Raw genomic sequence first — 5,785 nt, forward strand, 5'->3', positions numbered from 1 at the left:
ATTTCTCCTCTCTAGCTATGAAAGTCCTAGATGGCATCTTCTTACAATAGAAGGCTGTTTCATCTATGTTGAAAATCTGTTGTTTAGTGTAGCCACCTTCATTAATTATCTTAATTTATCAAAAAGATAACTTTATGTTTCATGTAATAAGAGAAGCAAGGTATTGGGTGATTACAGCATGTGGATAAAGAGAATGAATGACAGCTTTGCCAAAGGGGATGAGAAGGAAAATTTTAGAATACTGTTATGTACTACATATGAACCAATACATGTGAAAGTGTTGCTAAATTAGTTAAAATATATAATACATGCTATAGGATTACCACTAAAATTATTTTTAAAGAAATATAATTTAGACTTCTGCCTATCCCACCACCCTTACCCCCTCTGGACCATGCTCTAACCCCAACCTGCTCAACTAGGCTGAAACCCCGCTGGCTCTGAAATGCCAGCTTACCAGTCTTCTCCCATGAACCCTGACACCAAACTCATTGGAAACATGGCACTGTTGCCTAACACAGGTCAGTTCAAAGGACCTGCCCCTAGGGAGACAAAAGATACAGATATTGTAGATGAGGCCATCTACTACTTCAAGGCCAATATCTTCTTCAAAAACTATGAGATTAAGAATGAAGCTGATAGAACCTTGATATATATAACTCTCTACATTTCTGAGTACCTAAAAAAAAAACAAAAACAAAAACAAAAAACCTCCAAAAGTGCAATTCCAAAAGACAAAGTGAGAAAGAAGTGTATATACAGGGAATCACTAATTTTCCCATTCCTGGAGAGCCTGGTTTTCCACTTAATGCAATTTATACTAAACCTGCAAACAAGAAGATGAGGTTATGAGCAGCAGTTAAGACAAGAGACTGGACTGACTTTGTGAGAAAGTTTTTCACCCTCAATGATAAACCCACCAAGTGCTGGACTTGCTTTTTGAAGAGACAGTTCATGAACAAGAGGGCCTCAGGACCTGGACAGTAAAAGGAGCCTGGGCAGACACTGTTTCCACAACCATGGGCAGCATTTTACAGCAAGATGCACACAGTTCTTTCCCTGTATTTTGATACAGTTTTATACAGAAGAGAGCATGTCTCACTTAAAAGAACTCTTGATCAAGAATTTGGGTTGGGGAGGGAAGAATGGGTTGCCAAAGTGTGATTTTAAATGTTCTGTAGTTTGAAGCTGGTGCTTAGTAACAGTAAGTGATAATAAAGAAATTATAACATTAAAAAAGAAATATAATAGGGGCGCCTGGGTGGCTCAGTCGTTGAGCGTCTGCCTTCGGCTCAGGTCATGATCCCGGGGTCCTGGGATCGAGCCCCGCATCGGGCTCCCTCCTCTGCGGGAGGCCTGCTTCTCCCTCTTCCACTCCCCTGCTTGTGTTCCCTCTCTCGCTGTGTCTCTCTCTGTCAAATAAATAAATAAAATCTAAAAAAAAAAAAAAAAAAAAAAAAAAGAAATATAATTTATACTTTAAGGGAGAGATAAAATGAAGTCAAAATGTTCAATTAAAAACAGATAAAGACAGGAGAAAAGGAATAATAAAGTTATAAAAAACCCAAAATCAATGAGTATAAAACATTATAAACATGAGAGATAGTAATCCAACTATATCAATACTCATTTAAATGTGACTTGACTAAATACACCAATTAAAAGATAGGAATCATCAGAGCAGATTAGAAAATAGTACCCAACTCTATTTTGTCTGCAAGAAATACCCTATAAATATAAAGACTGACCTGGGCTAAAAGTAAGGAGATGGGGGAAGACATACCATGCTACAACTAATAATAATAATAAATAATAATAATATCTGGAATAGCCTTTTTAATTTCAGACAAAACAGATTTGAGAACAAGAAAGGTTATCAGGGATAAAGAGGGACTTTGTGTAATGATAAAGGAGTCAATTCTCCAAGATAACACAGAAATCTTCCATGTGTATATACTTAACAAGAAAGCACCAAAACACAGGAAGCAAAAACTGACAGACCTGAAAGGAAATATAGAAAAATCTACTATTATAGAGACACAAAATCCACTATGTTAGTAATTAATATATCATGTAGTCAGAAAATTGATGAAGATATAAATTACCTGAACAGAGCTATCAATTGAATTGATCTAATTGTCATTTATACAATACTCCTTCCAACTGTAGCAAAATACACACGCTTCTTAAATTCATATGGAACATCCATCAAAATAGACTACATAATGGGTCATTCAAAACCCTTAATGCATTTAAAAGAATAATGTTAAGGGTTGAAAAGATATGATGAAGCTCTAACCCTGAATTTGAAATAGTGATTTGCAGATATAATCAAGATGAGGACACTAGAGTGAGCCCTAATCTAATCTAGCTGGCATGCTTGTAAGAAGGGAACAAGATAGAGACATACAGGGAGTAAACAGCCAAGTGAAGATGAAGGCAGAGATGGGAATTATGTTAACCACAAGCCAAGGGACACCAGGGGCTACTGGAGGCTGGGATATGTTTAAGGAAGGCTTGCTCCTCCCCTTGAGTCTTCAGAGGGAGCATGGCTGACTTTGAACTTCTAACGTCCCAAAATGTGAATGAATAATTTTTTTTGTTTTAAGCTGTTCAGTTTGTGGTACTTTGTTACAGCAGTTCTAGGAAACAGATACAAATAGAAATCATACAAGGTGTATTCTCTGACCACAATGGAATTAAACTCGAAAATAAGAAGAGAAAGACTGCCAGGATATACACAAATATATGGAAATTAAATGATACATTTCTAAGTAACCCAAGGATCAAAGAAGAGGTCTCAATAGAAATTTAAAAAGTATATTTTGAACTAAATGAAAATGAATACACAACTTATCAGAATCTGTGGAATGAAGCAAAAGCATTGTTTAGAGAGAAATCTGTTCCTTTAAATGCATACTTAAGAAAATAAATATGAGGGCGCCTGGGTGGCTCAGATGGTTAAGCGTCTGCCTTCGGCTCGGGTCATGATCTCAGGGTCCTGGGATTGAGTCCCGCATCGGGTTCCCTGCTCAGTGCAGAGCCTGCTTCTCCCTCTCCCTCTGCCACTCCCTCTGCTTGTGCTCTTCTGTCCATCTCTCTGTCAAATAAATAAATAAAATCTTTAAAAAAAAAAAAAGAAAAGAAATATGAAATATATAAATCAATAACCTAAGTTTTCATCACAGGAAAATAGTAAACGAAGGGCAGTTTAAGCTGAAAGTAAGTAGGAAGAACAAGATACTAAAATTAGAGGAGAAATCAATGAAATTTAAAACAAGACAACCATAGAGAAAATCAACAAAATCTCAAACTAGTTCTTAGAGAAGATCAATAACATTGATATATCTGTACTCCTGTCCCAATTGGGACAAGGAGAAGAGAGAGACAGAGAGAAAGTCAGGAGAGAGAAGAAAAAAACAAGACAAAACACAGATTATCACAAATGAAAAGAGGTCATCACTAATGACCCCACAGACATTAAAACAATAATGAAGGAATGTTTTCTACAAATATATACCCACACATTTGTAATTTATATGAAAAGGAACAATTCTTTTTTTTTTTAATTTTTTTATTGTTATGTTAATCCCCATACATTACATCATTAGTTTTAGATATAGTGTTCCATGATTCATTGTTTGTGCATAACACCCAGTGCTCCATGCAGAACGTGCCCTCCTCAATACCCATCACCAGGCTAACCCATCCCTCCCACCCCCCTCCCCTTTAGAACCCTCAGTTTGTTTTTCAGAGTCCATCGTCTCTCATGGTTCTTCTCCCCCTCCGATTTCCCCCCCTTCATTCTTCCCCTCCTGCTACATTCTTCTTCTTCTTTTTTTCTTTCTTAACATATATTGCATTATTTGTTTCAGAGGTACAGATCTGAGATTCAACAGTCTTGCACAATTCACAGTGCTTAGCAGAACACATACCCTCCCCAGTGTCCATCACCCAGTCACCCCATCCCTCCCACCCCACCCCCCACTCCAGCAACCCTCAGTTTGTTTCCTGAGATTAAGAATTCCTCATATCAGTGAGGTCATATGATACATGTCTTTCTGTTTGACTTATTTCGCTCAGCATAATACCCTCCAGTTCCATCCACATTGTAGCAAATGGCAAGATCTCATTCCTTTTGATGGCTGCATAATATTCCATTGTATATATATACCACTTCTTCTTTATCCATTCATTTATTGATGGACATCTTGGCTCTTTCCACAGTTTGGCTATTGTGGACATTGCTGCTATAAACATCGGGGTGCACGTACCCTTTCGGGTCCCTACTTTTGTATCTTTGGGGTAAATACCCAGCAGCGCAATTGCTGGATCATATGGTAGCTCTATTTTCAACTTTTTGAGGAACCTCCATACTGTTTTCCAGAGTGGCTGCACCAGCTTGCATTCCCACCAACAGTGTAGGAGGGTTCCCCTTTCTCCGCATCCCCGCCAACATCTGTCATTTCCTGACTTGTTAATTTTAGCCATTCTGACTGGTGTGAGGTGGTATCTCATTGAGGTTTTGATTTGGATTTCCCTGATGCCGAGCGATATTGAACACTTTTTCATGTGTCTGTTGGCCGTTTGGATGTCTTCTTTGGAAAAATGTCGAAAAGGAACAATTCTTGAAGGACACAAACTACCAAAACTCAAATAAGGGAAAATAGATAACCAGAAAGATCCTATATCTATTATAGTAATTGAATAAAAAAATTAATAACCTTCCAATAAAGAAAGTACAAAGCACAGATGGTTTGACTGGCAAATTCCACTAAATATTTAAATAAGAAATCATCCTAATTGTCCAAACTTTGTTCAAGAAGATAGACGCAGCAGGAACACATCTTACCTTGTTCTTATGAGGCCAGCATTATCCTAATCCAAAATCAGATAAAAAGAAAATTTCCAAAGAGAAAATCTAAAGACCAATATCTCTACTAAACATAGTTGCATAAATTCTCAACAAGTATCTATATCAAATCCAATAATATAGAGAAATAATTATATACCACAACCAAGTTGGTAATTCCAGGTTTGGAAGGCAGGTTTCACATTAAAAAATCAATTAATGTAATCTACCACTTCAAAAAGTTAAAAAAAAAAAAGCATTTAATTTTATTAAGTTTTTAATTTCAATTCTAGTGTAGTTAACATACAGTGTTATGTTATTTTCAGGTGTATAATATAGTGATTCAACACTTCCATTCCCTCCTGTGAAAAAATATAAACAATTATATTTACCTTAATATTGCAGCAGTTCCTTTACTTTGCAACCCTTATCTCCTCCCAAAAAGTCTACACACATAAAATTATTTCTCAGATCTGAATGCTCTCTCATATTACTTTCTGATTGGGTAATCTATAGCAGAACAATGAATTCACTATATTAAGGATCCCTGGATGGCTGGTAGGGGGAGAAGTTGAGGTGAGAGTTTAGTTGGAAAGCTTAAAGATCAACTTTAGACCTCAAATAATGTTTCTCAAAATTGATACAATTGCCTAGTGCATAGTTTGAGTACTTAATCTCTAAGGCAAAATCTCATTGCTTTGGAAGAGTAAATAAAATCTCAGCCATTATGTAAGTATGTTGTATACTTATATACAACTCTCCAGAGTATATTGTAATTGAACATTATATACAAAGTCTCTGTTTTGCATATTTTTCTTATATAAATTATTCCTCTATAAATGATATCTGTCTAGTCACACATACCTGGGTGTATCACATATATAATGTGTTAAAGGCTCATTAAACAGACCAAAACATGAATTTCAGGAAGTG

General features: G+C 36.3%; 1 pseudogene; it reads left to right on the top strand.

Annotated features, from left to right (window-relative positions):
* The first annotated feature begins 445 nt into the window (after positions 1-445).
* On the top strand, positions 446-987 carry LOC116638090 (annotated as a pseudogene).
* Positions 988-5,785: the final 4,798 nt, after the last annotated feature.

Source organism: Phoca vitulina, unplaced genomic scaffold, assembly GCF_004348235.1.
Source record: "Phoca vitulina isolate PV1807 unplaced genomic scaffold, GSC_HSeal_1.0 scaffold16, whole genome shotgun sequence".
Classification (NCBI taxonomy): Eukaryota; Metazoa; Chordata; class Mammalia; order Carnivora; family Phocidae; genus Phoca; species Phoca vitulina.